The following is a 17,137-nucleotide window of genomic DNA, read 5'->3' as shown; positions in this document are numbered from 1 at the left end:
CCCACTGGCTTGGGCAGGGATGAGACCGGAGCCAAAGGACACAGACTTCTGGAGGGTGCAGGGAAAAGGCAGGGTTCTGACTGAAACCAGACGATGCTCCAAGCCTGGCGGGGGGCAGTGTCTAATGATGTCCGTGGCTTCTTGCCCCCATAGCTCTCCGCTCTGGGACTGGGGCTCCTGATTTCTGACCTGAAGGCCTAGCCTTTTCTCGGGGTCAGTCCAGGCCAGCAGCCCACTGGAGCCTTCCCTGAAATACCACGGCCCACTGGTGGTCACATCAGTTTGGCCTAGAGTCTCTCAAAACTTGCTGGTCCGGAACCCCACACCCCATCACAACCCTGTAGCTTCTTAAGACCCCCCCATCTGTGAGGCGTCTGCTGTATGTCACCACTGTCAGCATTCAGGGGGCTTTTCTCCCCCTCTTTGCAGCTGGTTCTACCACCCAGTGCCTGCCCAGTTCAGTGCATGGATCGCCAGTGGCCCGGATCTGGCCTGCCCCATGCTAGGGAACTCTCTTTGTAACTGGGGTTCTAGAAGGACTGAACTCATGAGTGAATGGGCATCTTCATGCACCCAGCCGTGTGGCCCAATGCTACACACACCTTATCTCATGGGATTACCAGACCATCCTCAGAGATAGATATCATTATTCCTGTTAAAACATCCTGGATACCTGGGGCTCAGAGAGGTTAGGTGACTTGCCCATGATCTATAGCAAACTTTCCTAAAGTGGGTTCTGTGGAACACTAGTGGCATGGTGAAAAAATGTTAGAAAACATCACATTCCATGCTTCCTAATTGGAGGTTCAGAACAGACATATACATGAAAGCCTCTGAGAACTGCTTGACTTTTTAAAAAAATTGACACCCCTCCCCAATCTCTAAGATCCACCTCTTTTTCATTAAAAAAATTTTCTCCAATTTATTTGACCATAGAACATTTTCCCCATGCAATTTGTAGTAGATTCAATTATTATATGACAAAAATTCACTCCCTCTCTCTAAACCTTCACGGAAAGAGTAAACTTCCTTGTCCCATTGATGTCCCAAGTAAGCTTCTTTGTCACAAGCTTGGCCATGTGACTTGCTTTGGCCAATGGAATGAGGGTGGAGGTGACAGTGTGCCAGTTTCAAGTGTAGGCCTTAAGGGGCATTGCATGTTTCTGTGCAAATTTTTCTCCTGTGCTTTATTCTCCGTGAGAAGAATATTCCCCAGGGCACTGCTGCCTTTCCATCGTGGACCTCAGAATGAGACACATGGAGCAGAGATGCCCCAGCCAACCTGCAGATGCATGAGTAAAAAATAAATGTCAATCACTGTGTGCCACTGAGTTTTGAGGGTGTTTGTTATGCAGCATTGTTATCAGGGCAATAGCTACCTGATGCACTATTCTTATTTAATATGTTATAGAATACTAGCACTCCATGGAACTTTTTTGGGAAATGCTGAGTCACAGTTAGTCAATGGCTATGCCAGAGGCACACTCAAGTCTTCTAATTCCAAAGCCTGCTTGCCTCACTGCATCAAGCTGAACAGCTGCCTCTAGGGTTGGAAGCCTGCCCTGAAATAGTGTGCCTTTGGGATTTCTTACTGCAAGGAGAAACACAGGGGGTGGGGCAGGTGAGGGCTGTAGCGTCTCCAGGCTGGCACTTTGAGGAAGGTTTGGAGCCCTCAGACAGGGGCACCAGAGGCAGGAAACCCATATGTTCTGCTCTAGTCCATCCTGGGCCAAGTCCTTGGAGGCACTGGATGGCAGAGGGTACGATCTCAGACTTTGTTAGGACCATTTTCAAATTCTTTCATTTCTTAAGCCTGCAGAAGCCACATTATTTCCAAGGTCCTTGTCAGTAGCCTAAATTCAGACCAATTTGCTGAGTTGGTACAAAGTGCAGAACTGATGGTACAGAAAGGCATTAAACTACCGACAACCCTTTAGACCATGTCAACAGATCATCCATAGCCTCAACTGCAGAAACATTTCATTAAATCTTTGCAGTTTCTCCCCAAAGAGTAGGAATGCCCTTCCATCATTTAAAAACAGATGGAGGCCTGGCATGATTTTCACTCCAGCTGGGACAGTGGATTCACCTGAACTAAGCTCTAGGGAGGGCTGGTTAATCTTCATTCAAGAAACATATCTTGAGCACCCTTGGGTGAGGAAGCTGCTGTACACCACTGGATCTGCAGGGACCCAGCCTGGAGGGGAGAGAAGCAGGCCAGTGACAATTACAATGCAATATGCTGCGGGTGTCGGCGAGGTCTGAGGGCTTTTCATAGGCAGAAAAGTAACTATCAGGGGCTGTCCATATATGGAGGCCATTGCGAGGCCTCCACACCACCAAATAGTGGCTGTAGGGCTACCCTCACAGTTAAACTGGGACAACGTGCACGGAATAGGTGTGATTTGTTAGCTATGGGGCGAAGCCCTGCCCAGGGACTGTGACGGGCCGGCTGGAGAGCAAATGAGCTCCCAAATGCCAACCTAAGGTTCATCAGGGCATGCTCTGTTTGGAAAAAAAGACTAAAAGAAAAAAAAGGCTGGTTAGCCATGGGACCTTCCAGAAAAATGAGACCCGGAGGCAGAGGCTGGTGGGGCCCACTGAGCAACTCCAGGGTGGCTCAGGGTCCTTGAGCATGTGGCTTTCCTCTGCCCAAGAGCCAAGAGCAGGGCTCTGGGACTCGGGTGAGGCAAGCTAGGCACCCAGGGCACGAATTTAAAGAGGCACTCACTGTCAGGGTCATGGAAGTTCAAGGTGGGCACTTGACGGTGATGGCTGTCCACTCACTGGCTCTAACCGGGTCCCAGCCCTGGCACAGAGGCTAAGGCACCTGCTCTGGACTGGGGAGGTGTGTTTTGAATCTGGGCTCAGCCACTCTTTAGCTCTGTGATCTTGAACCAAGTCTTAACTCTCCAAACTCCAGTTTCCCCATCTGTAAAATAAGGATGCAGTTCCCGTCTCAGAGAGGGATAAAGGAAGACGTTGCTTGCCGAGTTCTAAGCATAGAGCCTTCAGTACATGGTTATGACTAGCTCGGCAAGGCGTCCTCTCTGCTAGGAGGGAGTCCTCGTTCAGGCTTATCTGAGAGATGTTTCTTAAAGTCACTGTAGTGGATGCTGGGATGTGCCACCACGTTCCCCTTCAGGACCCCGGGGCTGAGAGAGCTGCCGGCAGGGAGGCCTCACCTGTCTGCCTCTGCGGGGATTGCCTCAGCTGCAGAGAGCTGCCTCATCCCAGGTCGGCCCCCGTCTCCCGCATCCAATGGCTGATCATCTAGGGGTACACAGGCCCAGGTCTTCACCCCAACTCTGAAAGGCCACCTCAGCTCCCAAGCCCCCATGGGGTTGGCCGAGACCTCTCAGTTGTGGGCATCACAGCCCGAGTTCCTCCTCTGCCCTATCCTGCTTCCCTCACTCCCGACCGGAGTTCGCTCCAAGAGCTTTCCTCCACAAACGTCTGGCATGTCACGTGCCCACTCCTGGCGGGGGGGCGGTGGGGAGGTCTGCTTCCCAGGAAGCTCTACCTGCCGTAACCATCCCCCTCCCTCCTTCTATTTCTACGCTCACCATGTTAATCAGGATTCTTTGGGTTGTAAGCTTAGGCAGAAAGGACAATGAGTTGGATCACAGAATCCCAGGAAAGTAAAGAGGTAGGAAAAATGGAAACCATTGGGTCTCCATATTGGACACTTGAATGCCACCGAAACGCCTTCTTTTGCTCAGGTCTGTGAATTCAGAGCTTCTGAATTTTGCATCTCAAGTTCCAGACTTAAGTTGGATTTTAAAAAAAAACAGGGACTTCCCTGGTGGCACAGTGGTTAAGAATCCACCTGCCAATGCAGGGGACATGGGTTCGATCCCTGGTCCTGGAAGATCCCACATGCCACGGAGCCACTAAGCCCATGGGCCACAACTACTGAGCCTGTGCTCTAGAGCCCGCGAGCCACAACTACTGAGCCCACGTGCCACAGCTACTGAAGCCTGCGCACCCAGAGCCCGTGCTCTGCAACAAGAGAAGCCACCGCAATGAGAAGCCCGCGCGCCGCAACGAAGAGTAGCCCCTGCTCACGGCAACTAGAGAAAGCCTGCGCGCAGCAACGAAGACCCAAGGCAGCCCAAAATAAATAAATAAATAAATAGATAAATAAATAAATTTAGAAAAAAGAAAAGAAAAACCAATGCCTTTCTAGTTTGGAAAACTCCAGGGAAGAGTTCTAACTTGCCCTCTCTTGGGTCAGGTACCACTTTGGACCAATTAAGAGTGTGCAGTGACCATGATAAAAAGTGGTCGCTCCCACGGGAACCACCAGGTTTTAGGGGTGAGGAGAATTTGACAGCAGCAGAGGAGAAAGGAGAGTTTGGCAGATAAAGTAAAAGGCATCCACGTGTAGAGAATGTTGTCATATTTGCAGTTGCTGGCATCGGAACCCCTTTCTCTGAATCTAGGTAGGAGACAGGCCCCCCCCCACTGTCACTTGAACAGCTAAAACTGCATGGCACCCGCTGTAGCAGATGCTGTCGTGCCCGCACAGAAGCACTCGGAACTCATGGCCCCTGTATATGCCAACGTAAGCACGTGTGACTCTCCATACAGGGCACACTGGAAGGGTGCAGAAGTTAACATCCCCTGGGGGACGGGGTTAAGGCCACCCTCAACCAACGACAGATGGGAATTGATGGATTAGAACCCCAGTTTCCTCACCCCTCAGGTGGGACAACTCCAAGAGGGTCTTAACTGCCACCCTGAGGTTCCCAAGAAGGATGAGCCCCAGTTGCCCAGAGCAGGCCCCCCCTTTTCCTATCTCAACACCTGACTTCCCTACTGGTACTTCCTGGTATCACTCCCAAGGAAACTACTTGCACTTGAATCCTTATCTTGGGATTTTCCTCTGGGGAAACCCAAACCAAGACACTTGCCTTTCCAACATTCCTAGTGGTAGGCCATGAGCACTCAGGCTTGGCCAGTCAGATCCACCTGCCATAGATTTGAATCTGGAGCAGGGGACAGTGAGAACTCTTTCTGGCAGCAGTCACGGTGGTGGCAGCATCCAGTTTCCAGCCGATACCAGCGAGCAAAGGAGTCGAGTGTCTGTCATCTGTTGGCAGGACAAGCTGGTGTTCTCTCTGGCCTGGGTCTGGCTCCCCAGCTGCCCTCTGTTCCTACCTGCTTTCCAAGGCTAGCTCAGCAGCTTTACCGGCAGCTTGGTGAATGAACCATCTAATATCGCTTCAACAATTCTTTTAATGCTCCAATTAAGCCAGACTTCGTGCTAAACACCAAGCCACAGTCAACTAATGTGGCTGCCCATATCATTTGCTCATAAGCAGAGAATGTGATCGTTGGGCTGGCGGGAACGTCTGGCATCACTCTGCATCAGTCTGATTAGTCATCCTGGTTCGTAGATGTAAGTTGCTGTTGAGCTGGACGAGTGAGCTGATCCGTTCTCAGGGGGCCGAGAGCATCCGGTTTCTGAGGCTGCCCAGCTGAGGATCTAACTGCTGCTGGTGGTGGATTCACCAAAACGCCACCTCAGAAGGGGACGGGCAGACATTGCTCCTCCATGGCCCTTGAATCAAGGTTCTTTATATTTGAAAGAGCAGCTCTAAGCTTTCCACCTGTCACCAAATCAGACTCACACGCGAGCTTCCCTTTTCAGAGCAAGATGGCAAGTGCCGTGAGCTGGGGAAGGCGCCAGTAGGAGCATCTTTCTGAGAAGACTCTGCGCAGCGGAGAGCGAGGACAGAAACGCAATGTGCAGCTTTGAGCTACCATGGAATCCTCCTTAGTGCAGTGAAGAGGGAAAAAAGGAAAATATTTTCTTCTTCTTCTGCCTTCCTCCTGGTCTTGATAAAATTAATGTTGCTAAGTGCCAGTCTCCTCTGAATATGTGCATAAGAAACATAATAGCATAGAATAGAAGAGGGTAGAGTAGACTAGTGTAGAATAGCATAGCCCGTAGTATAAAATAGGATAGGAAAGGATAGAATAGGGCAGGATAGGATAGGGTAGGGTAGGCTGGGATAAGGTAGGGTAGGGTGGGGTACAATAGGGTTAGGATAAGGTATGGTAGGATAGGATAGGATAGGGTAGGGTAGGGTAGGGTAGGGTAAGGTAGTAAAATAGGATAGGATAAACTGACCTCACTACAGGCAAACACTACCATCTTGCCTAGTGGTTCCTGCATCAGCCTTCCCTTTCTCCCATGAAACAAATGCCCTGCAGCTTTACCTCCAGCAAAGAGGGTGAAACTTAACCAAAAAGAAAGTTCCCTAGTTGCTTCAGAGTGACTTTATGGGGGGAGTCAGACAGGCCCTGGCCGGCTGAAGCTCCATTTCCACACTGACACACCCCTCTCTTGTTAATATTTGCACTGAACAAGCCATTTTCTGTGCTGACATTTTGCATCTAGTTAAATGCCAACAAATCCAGAGAGATGTGGCTTTGACTTGTGGTTCTACCCTTTGGACAAGCGTCAGATGCTGTGGTCCTTTCATTCTAATTTCTGATATTCCCCATTTTGGATTCTTTCACCTCAGATTTTTTTTTTAAGTGGATGAAATGCTTCCGACTTAATATTATCTCTGCTGAATATTTAATTGAGAAATGTTGTTAAAAAGGCATTTGGCTTAAATGAGCTAAGTGTATGCACAGATATTCCTTTTCTGACAGTAAAGTGGCTTTGAATGATTCGGGGTATTATGAGGGAATTACAGAAAAATTTGCCCTAAAATGTTAAATATAGTATTTTTTTTTTAGAGCTCACAGCTTTGCTGAATGCGAGGGAGAGAGTGCTGCTGAGTATTAATTCAAAGTCTAGGGGGAGGGTGGGGCGTAGTGATGAACTTATGGGCTCTGGAGGAAAGCAAGGTTTAAACCTGGTACCTTTCGCCTCCTCATCTCGGAGATGAGGAAGATGAGGCATCATTTCTTCCTCTTCAGGCTGCTCCAGGGCTTCGAGGCGGGGATGAGGGGTGGCTGAGGCGCATCCACGCCAGCCCAACCCTTTTCTCCCCGTGTCCTCCCACGAGCCCTGCTCGCGGCTCTGAGACCCACCCTGGGACCATAAGTGACAGCCAGCAGGCGTGGACAGCTGGCCCAAGCTAGGCCCCTTCTCAGTACTTTGGGATGAGGACCCATGGAGTTCAGTTGGTCTCTTCAGTTGAATGCTTGCTCTGGGAAGTGATGAACAGCTGGCTCCTAACCTCCCAGCTCTTGGCTACCATTTCTCCTAAGAACTGCCTGTGCTAAGTGCCCTGGGGCCTCTGAACTACCCCAGCGTCCTTACCTAAAGCCTCTTTATTTAGCTAGCTCTGGGGGCTTCCGTTTTCTGAAATCAAGCAATCTTTGCTTAAACTGGTAGTGCTCTGAATTCCAGGAGAGTTGGGGACCAAATTGCTCTAAAGCAGGTCCTATGTTCTCAGCAACTTTCATTCTACGGGTTGGACAAAAAGTTCGTTTGGGTTCTTCCAGAACATCTTACGGAAAAACCCAAATGGACTTTTTGGCCAGGCCAATAAAATAAGAGATGTGTCTTCATTAAAAGACAAAAAGGATTGGCAATAAAAGACTGCATTACACGTGTTTGGGGTCATGAAACTTTAGAATTAGGGTCAGGCCCTAGAATTCAGGCTTTTGAAATTCATGAACAATATGGAAATTACCCTTTACATCTTTTTTTTTTTCCTTTTCTTCGTTCTGAAGAATGTCTCCCATGCTTACATTCTCCAAGCTCCATATTCACAGGTTCAACAAACTTTAAGTGCCTACTATGCGCCTGGTATTTTATATCCGTGTACTGTGGATTCAGGGATTAATAGGACAATTTCTTTCTGGTGAGGAACTCAGCCGTTGGGTGAGACAGACAGGAAACGGATGAGTAGAGCAGAATAGAAGGGCTCTGGCTGAGGTGGTCGCGAGGTGGTCTGGGAGCCCAGAGGAGGCATGGAGCATGGGGAGAAGGTGGGTCCCTCGTACCTCCAAGAAGTGAAGCTTGAGCTGAGCCTTGATGGCTAAGCATGTCAGTTCAGGTCCTGGGAGAAGCAGACACCAAGATGGCATTAGACACCCAAGTGCAGGCTCAAAAGGGGAGGGAGCAGGAGTAGGTGGGAGAGCCTTTAGGATTCAGGTCTGATCCCTGAGAAAGGAGGGGAAAGGAAGGAGGATGGGGTGGGAAGAGCCTCAGACACAGCACAGCTCTGAGAAAGGCTGCACCAGGCCGATGGGGAGCCCCGGAGCAAAGACCGCCCATCAGAGACGTCCCACGTCCGGCAGAATGGCCCAGCTCTGGTGCCCCCATCTTGCGGTCACTCGGTGGGACAGCCTGGGGAGCCTGTGGTCTCAGCTGCTGTGGCTCCTGAAGGTACAGCAGCTGGGGGCTGTCAGCTAAGAGCACTCCTTCCAGAACCTTCTCCACCGAAGGGAAGCCTGGGTAGGGCCTTCCCATGGCTGCCACACTAAATGAAGATTACTTTGGTGGCGAAGATGGGGAAAGTCATTTCCGGCAGTGTGGATAGCATGAGCAAAGAGGCATGATGGCAAGAGCGAGCATGGCAAGCCCGGGAGATGACAAGTAGTTAAGTATCACGCCTGCGGGCCAGAGGGAGGTTAGACGTTTGTCCCCCATAAGGGGAGTAACTGAAAGATTCAAAGAAGGAGAATGGCATGATCAGATCTCCTTGACTGGGTGTTTAAACGGGCTGCGAGATGTACATTTTAAGCCCCAAATGTTCAACCTCTTCATCATGGCTAAAGGCTAACACTTACTGAGGACTCACTGCATACTAAATGCTCAGCATTTCATATAGTAACTAGATGGGAAAAATTCCACAGTAGCTATCATATATTGAGCACCTAATATGTACCAGGCAACTATGAAGCCCTATTCCCATAGTAACTCATTTAACCCTCACAATAATCCTATAGGGAGGGTCCTCATTCACAATTGTGGAAATGGAGGCACAGAGAGGTGAAGTAACTCGCCCAAAGACACACAGTTGAGAAGGGGCAGAGCCTAGATCTAAACACTCTGTCTCCCAGCCTATACTGTAGTCAACCTTGGCTCAAAATTTGGGCTCCCTAGAGAGGTGGACAAGTGAGAAATTGTCCCATAAACCTCTCCGTCACATGCCTGCCAGCCTATGTAAGCAGGCTGCCTAGAAATGTGAGGTGTGTGTGTGTGTGTGTGTGTGTGTGGAGGGGGTTCATCTGGAAGAAAGAGTTTGGTATTTTTCCTGCCTTTCCCATGTTCTACTTCCCAGCACACCCCCTGCCACTAGCATAAGTCGGGGTCTTCAGGAGAAGCGATACCACCTATGCCATGAGAAGCTGCCAGAAGGGGCACCTGGTAACCCTCAGAGGTGTGATCCTGAGCTGCAGAGATTAGTGGGCTGCCCACACCAGTGCCCCGGAGTTCCTGCAAGAGCCTGACTTGGTCCTAGAAGGAGGGGGCTTTGAGAACAGAGACCAGCACCTGCTTCCTGCTGCAGAATCCAGAAGGAGGAAGGATGGCTGGAATCATCACCCATGATGGCAGGTGCGGCACAGAAGGCAGGATGGGGCAGCACGACCGCATTCCCAGGACTTGGTGTGGCAAAGGTGAGTGAGCTTCCGGGGCATCACGTGAGTCCTGCAGAAGGTAAGCTGCTTGCTGGGTGGAGCGGGGCCACAGTGAGAGGTGATGGCCTGAACCACGGTGGGCAGGGATTGAGGGGGTGCCATGTAAGGACAGCCAGAGGGTGTGCCACCCACGCTCGTCAGGGACAGTGCGGTGCTGAGGGCTTTGTGTGGAGCCTCCCAAGCACCCATAAATATGCCCCCTGAGAGGCCATCATTTGGGTCCCTCCTTGGAGAGAGCCCAGTGATAGGATTATGGGCAGGCTAGTCTCGTATGAAATGTGTGCTTTTCTCCCTTCCCTCCTCCCAGACTCCAATGCTTCGAGGAAGGAAATGAGGAAGACTCCAAAACAGCCAAAGAGAGCGGTAGGGAAATGGCAGCACAGTGAAAGTGTAGATTCTCCTCCCCGTTCTCAGGGCAGGTCCCCAAACCTCAGGCCGAGCCTGGGGCAATTTCATCCCCAAAGTTTACTGGAAGCTCTGGAAGCTGGTAAAGCTATCAAGGGAGGGGGTGGAGGCCGATGGTTACAGGTGTAAAGGCAGGTGTTGGAGAAAATTCTCTGCTCCCTATTAGGACCCCATCCACTCCAGTCCGTGTACTAGGCTAGTTTTATACACATCTTCCAACCAGCTACATATGCATTGAATTCTTGGAGGCAGGGGATATGATTATTCTCATTTCACTAAGGAGGAAATTGAAGCTCAGAGAATTTAGGGTCCTTGCCCCAAATCTTTAAATTCAAATCATTTCCTTCTTGGTCAACTTCTTGATTTTAGGATTCTTTATGTCATAAAATAGGAACTTCCCAGAATGCTGGTTCTAGCGTGGAGTCTAGGGAGGCTCTGAGTGGGGGTGAGGGGGCACTGTGGGCAAACATCTAGCCATGGGGTCCCCCTGTAGCGGGGGCCCATAGGTTGGGGGACAATCTGATATGCCTCCCCGATGACCCAGCCTCAGCCAGTGATGGGCATGTGGACACGTGAAATGATTTTACCTCCGGTTTTCATGGTGCCGGGGCATTCAGTTATGGGAGGAGCCTGGTAGAAACAGCCCTGTGTGGAGTTCCCGGCATCCCTGCAAACCCATCCTTCAGCAGCCTGCGCCTTCCTTCTCTCCCTTTAAGCCTCTGTGATCTATTGTGATGCACGAGCACACATGTACACACACATATACATATGCACGCACGGGCTGACGTACTCATTGCATACACACGCACAGTCACTAATACACACACGAGTGCCCACGTGCAAATGCAGACCCGCATGCACACACACGCACGCATGCAAGCTGATTTTTGCAGGAGTCAGGAAATCAGTTTCATTACGATGCAGGCACATCTCCCCTATGAGTCAAAGTAGCGTACTGAGCTCAGAAGGAGAAATGTTTTCCTTCTTGAGATAGCTGAGTGGTTTCCCCTGAGGAGATAATTCAGAAAAACGTTGCCTTCAAAAAGCAGATCATTCTCGAAGGGAAATTTCCTGCCCAAACATTTGTTTTCTTGACATGGAGACAAGTGAAGCATCCCCCACACCTTGGCTCGTCTACCTGGGAATCCACCCAGGGACTCATGGGGCTCCGCCGGGAGCCGGAGTGGGTGGCTGTCCCACAGAGAAAGACCTGGGCCATTCAGTGTCCTGCAGCGGGTGCATATGGTCATCAAGTTCCTCTTCCAGCTCATCCCCTCCCTTGCTCTCCTTAGGAAGACTCAGGACTCGGATGCTCTGAGGCTCCTTCTCAAAGGAACTTCTCCTCCTCAGACAAATCCAGGAGGGATGCTTGAAGACCGTTGTCTATGGTAAAGGAATACAGGTATTTGCAAATGGTCATCTGCAGGGGATGAACCTGCCAGGGAGAACTGGGAACAAGGGGCAAATAGGGTTGGCCTCAAGCTTCCGGGGAAAAGAGAAAGAGAGAGAGAGAGAGAGGAAAACAGACTTCCAGAGTCAATCAAAAGAGAGCTAGAAAATGTGGATGGAACAGAAAAGTCCCAAGCCAAGCATGGGGAGGTAACAGGCCTCTCTCAGATCAAGGGGGCTGGACTCTGTGAACAAGTATTGAACCCCAAATGTGGACATGACAGAGTCATCAGTCAAAAGAAGCAACTCGTCCATTGTCTCGTAGTTTGCTGCACTTTGAACAGTCGGAGGGATTGGTCTGGAGTAGCTACCTCTCCTGGTCTGGAACATAAAAAACAGCCGAAAAGGCCCAGGGCCAGACTGGCAAGGGGCTTCTCCCGGGGGGGAGAGCAGACCACCTCCATCATTTGGGAGACCACTTTAGGCTTGTCTGGGAGGCCTTTGGATGTGTCTATTATACCAAAGAGAGTGTTTTGAGGTCCCACCTGTTTATCTGGTTGGCTGTCATGTAAAAGACAAACAGCAGGAGAGAGAAAAACTGTTTTAACTCAAGTAATAGCGAAAGACTAAAAATGAAATCAATTCAGTGTAGTTAACAAGAATGGATCACCTCTCCTCATTTTCCTGCTAAGTATTGAAAGAAAGAGAAGGAAAAAGAGGGAGAGAAAGGGAGAGGAAAGGGGGGAGGGGGGAGGAGGGAGGGAAGAGGAGAGGGCAGGAAAGAGAAAGAGAGGAAAGGAAGGAGGGAGAGAGGGAGGGGTGTGAGAACAATCAACACGCTCCTCTTTGGTGTATATGAAAAATAACATAGAACATTTTCTTATGCCCATTAAAAATGCCTTTTCCCATTTGCGTTGGATGTGTAGCCCTCCCGGTCTAGTGTTGTATTTTCCCTTTGGATAAAGACATGGTACCACGATAAATTGTTTTTTCTAACTAAAGCAAAAGCAAAAGCAAGGAGATAGAAACAGTGCAGCCATGTAGATGGGTGGGTACTGATATCCACCCTTAGTACTGGGGCAATAGAAAGGGGCAGGGACTGTGGCTAACTGGTGTACCTCAGCCTTGTCTAAAGGGGGCAGCCACCATTCAGCTCAGATCTCATAAGCATCAGCCTTGTCTAAAGGCGGCAGCCACCATTCAGCTCAGATCTCATAAGAGATGCTGAAAATTCAGAGCTTTATGGGAAATCTCCAACCTTCAAAATATTGGATCAATTTTTTAAACCCATTTCAGGCTATGCTTATATTGGAGACTTCTGGTTTGTCACCTGTGCCCTAAAAAGACAACTAAAAGATAAGAAATAAAATATACCGTTCATTCCTCCCTTCGAATCCTCCACACCCCCCTCCAGATGCTTTAGGCATTAGTAACAAAGAGATAGGCTGGTGTTGAAGACTTCAGCACCATCAGGACCTTGAAGTTGAAGAAAAGGAGCAGAGTTGTATTGAACGCTGTAGCAGTTTTTAAATATGTCCCCCAAATTCTTTGGCACTTCTTCCATTGAGACGTGGAGTCTGTGCCCTCCCCCCTTGAACCTGGGTGGGCTCTGTGACTGCTTTGACCAATTGATTACCGAGAAAATCATACCGTACGACTTCTAGGCTGGGTTATCAAAGGCCACACAGCTTCCACTTGATTCCTTTGAAATGCTTCTCCTGGAATGCTTGCTTTTGGAATGTTCAGCTTCTCCCGCTCCCTCTCAGGACAGCCTTGGAGCTCAATCGCAATGCTGAGAGAATCCCAAGCCACATGGAGAGGTCACCGGTAGGTGCTCGGGTGGACAGTTTTCCCTGAGCTCTTGTCAACCACCAGCCCCGTGAGGGCACCATCTTGGATGTCCAGCCCAGCTGAGCCTCTGGAAGATTTCAGTCCCAGCCACTAGCTGGCTGTGACAGCTTGAGGGACCCCAAGTGAGAACCATCGAGCTGAGTCCAGTCAACTCACAGAACCCAAGAGACAGTCATAATTGTTTTAAGCCACCAAGTCTTAGAGTGATTTGTTACCCACAGACAGTGGCTGGAACAAGCGTGAGGGGCTAGCACGAGATTCGCCTAGCGCCGCAGACCCACTTATTGTTCAGCGCCTTTGTATTTGTCGTTGTTGTGGCCCCAGTTCTCCTGGAGCTGGAGGGAGGAGGGAGGCGCTCCGTGGGAGACCATTGCCTCAGCGAGCCGGGAGGGCTGCCAAGCATATTGCCCGGGCTCAGAGGGCCTCCACGGGAGGCAATTCAAATGTGAAATGTAACCTTTAAGAAAAGAGCCTGACTTTACCTTTGCATCTTGGAGATTTGGGATACAGAAGGCCTGTCAAATCCCTTCCTCTACCGGGCCCTGATCACATTTCTGTCTTATGTTTGGACACAGGACTCAGACTGTGTACACACGGAGAGCGGGTTCTGGCACCCAGAACACAGAGTTCAGCACTGGTGTCTCTCCTCTTAGGAAAAGAAAATGACAGAGAAGATCAAGAAAGAAAAATAGATAGGAAAGAAGAAAGGAGGGAAGAGAGAGAAGGAAGGAGGGGGGGAAGAGAGGGAGGGAGGCAGGAAAGAAGGAAGGAAGAAAGGGAGGGAGGGAGGGAGGAAGGGAGGGAGGGAGGGAGGCAGGGAGGGAAGGAGGGAGGGAGGAAGGAAGGGAGGGAGGGAGGGAGGAAGGAAGGGAGAGAGGGAGGCAGGGAGGGAAGGAGGGAGGGAGGAGGGAGGGAGGAAGAGGGAGGGAGGGAGGGAGGGAGGAAGGAAGGGAGGGAGGGAGGGAGGCAGGGAAGGAAGGAGGGAGGGAGGGAGGAAGGAAGGGAGGGAGGAAGGAAGGGAGGGAGGGAGGAAGGAAGGGAGGGAGGAAGAGGGAGGGAGGGAGGGAGGAAGGAAGGGAGGGAGGGAGGAAGAAAGGGAGGGAGGGAGGCAGGGAGGGAAGGAGGGAGGAAGGGAGGGAGGGAGGGAGGGAGGGAGGGAGGAAGAGGGAGGGAGAGAGGAAGGAAGGGAGGGAGGGAGGCAGGGAGGGAAGGAGGGAGGGAGGGAGGGAGGAAGAGGGAGGGAGAGAGGAAGGAAGGGAGGGAGGGAGGCAGGGAGGGAAGGAGGGAGGGAAACCAACTGGCAAGGTAGGACTGCGTTTTTATTTCCTGCTTTACTGAGTGAGGCATTCCCTTCATCAGAAGCAGATGCACGGCATCATGTCAAAGTCTACCTAGGCAGGAAGCATCGGTTGAATTTACCCAGGTCACGGCCATCTGTTGTCATTCAGCATGTGGAACTGTTTGAACTTACAAGGAGTAACCCAGCAACAGCCATCACCCCACGTGTCCACTGTGCTCTGATGATGCCAGCACAATGGGAATGGAGGCTCATAATTTCACAAGGTGACAAAAAATTGGATTCGGATGTTTCACCTCCTCCTGCGCATGAGCAGGGAGGCCAGCCGAATACACAAGCTCTCAGGGCCCGTAGGCGCTGCACGGAAGCCCGGCTCCACCGTGGCTGGGCCCCTGCCCTTTGCTCCACCCATGCCAGCCGCCGACACTGGGCTCTGCTGCCAGCCCCACAGCGGGCTTTTGTCAATGAAAGCGCACCCCCTGCGTTGCTGATCAGATTTGCTGCGACAAGGACCAGGGGGAAAGAAAGATGCTGGTAAGAGCTCAATCATTCAGACCCCACTATTCAGAAATTTAGATTTATTTTTTTGTCACGGAGAACCAGAACTGACGTTAATCTTGGCACTATCCTTGAAAAAAAAATCATTCATAATAATACAACAATAAGGGCTTCCCTGGTGGTGCAGTGGTTAAGAATCTGCCTGCTAATGCAGGGGACACGGGTTCGAGCCCTGATCCAGGAAGATCCCACATGCCGCGGAGCAGCTAAGCCCGTGCGCCACAACTATTGAGCCTGTGCTCTAGAGCCCGCGAGCCACAACTACTGAGCCCACGTGCCACAACTACTGAAGCCTGCACGCCTAGAGCCTGTGCTCCACAACAAAGAGTAGCCCCCACTTGCCGCAACTAAAGAAAGCCCGCGTGCAGCAACGAAGACCCAACGCAGCCAAAAATAAATAACTAAAGTAATTAATTAAAAAAAATAATACAACAATAATATATAACATTTACTGAGTCCTGACTCTGAAGAAGGGGCTGGAGTGCTTTATATGGATGTTTCATTTAATCTTCAAAGCGAGGAAGGCCTTATTATTCTCCCATTTTACAGCTGATGATCTTGAGGCACAGAGAGGTTAAGACTTGCCCAAGGTCACACAGCCCGAATTTGACACACAAGCAGTCTGGTACCAGAGCCACGTTCTCAGTCACGTTTGGAAAGGCAACTGCCAGCTCAGTTAAGAATTCCAATTGCTTCTAAGGACGCAAACATCATTTTCATCACACCCATTTCTGTTCTTAAAAAAAAGTGACCCCATTGATGATTCTTATCCATTCATTAAGTCACAGCTGCTCCTTGACCATCCTGTTAGCCCTTATTTTATGCACGTGGAATGAATAAAAGTTCACTTCGTTCAAAAAGACCCTCAGATTCAGACTTTCCACCCTTTTAGACTGGCTTTCCCATTATTATTCGGCAACTGAGGTTTGTCTCGAAGGCTTTGGAGACTAGACTAATCACAGCTGCATTTGAGGGGATCACCGGGGACGGGATGTTTGAAAGTGTCATCTAGATTGGCAATCAGGGGCCAGCCCGTGTCATCAGCTGCCGACTCCCAGGGCAGAGCAGTGACGGGATGAGAGCCCTCGACTTCCACTTCTGCTGATGGGCACAGTTGGTGGCCTCTGGGGGTTGGCTAGAACCCAGCATCTGAGGAGAGATGCTTTGAGCTGGAGGCAGCTGATTCATCTCATACACGAGGAGCTGAAGGAGAATGTGGCAAAGAATGGAGGCATTTGGGGTCCTATATTCGGCTCAGAGCAGAGCTGTTCTTGGGTTATAAGATGTCCCTGGGCCTGAGTTTGGGGGCAGGTGCAGAGGGAGGAAGATGGCTCCCTCGCCATCTCTGGGAACAGATGGCGGGGCCTTCCCTGCGAGAAGCCAGCCTGCCAGCTGATGCTCAAACATCCTGGCTCTCAACCCTTGCAGAGTGGGCTGAGGCTACCTGGGGCTTTAACCCAATTCCCCACCCCCCAACTCTGTAAAGAGGCAGAGAGTTGCATTTTCCTTTACAAACAAAACAAACGAAAAACACTTTCAAAAAGGGATAGGAGGGAATTCCCTGGCAATGCAGTGGTTAGGACTCCGCGCTTCCACGGCAGGGGGGCGGGTTTGATCCCTGGTCGGGGAACAAAGATCCCGCAAGCGAAGCCGAGCGGCGCGGCCAGAAAAAAAAAAAAAAGTTAACAAAAAAGGGGATAGGAGAGACTTTGCAGGCAAGCTGCAAAAGTTTTCCCTTAAACCGTTTGACTTTGGGTAGAAAAAAGTCTAGGTTCCCAGAGCCATATGGTATTGGGGGTCACTGAGTTTGGGGTCTAATGTTGCCAATAGATTTTTCTGGAGAAAATAAAAAGTCATGTTTTCATACGAAGCCTCCTCATTTTAAGTTGGTTCAATTATAAAAAAAATTTGTAAAAGCCATATGAGCCAAACCAAACACACCCAAGAAACTCATTTGGTTTCCAGGCCTCCAGTTTGCAACCTTTGCAGAGCCCTTGCCTCTTGTAGAGACGGGGAAGCTGA

The sequence above is a fragment of the Eubalaena glacialis genome, chromosome X (genome assembly GCF_028564815.1).
Source record: "Eubalaena glacialis isolate mEubGla1 chromosome X, mEubGla1.1.hap2.+ XY, whole genome shotgun sequence".
NCBI classification, from domain to species: domain Eukaryota; kingdom Metazoa; phylum Chordata; class Mammalia; order Artiodactyla; family Balaenidae; genus Eubalaena; species Eubalaena glacialis.
The sequence above is the reverse complement of the archived record's forward strand: the minus strand, read 5'-3'. Positions refer to the sequence as shown.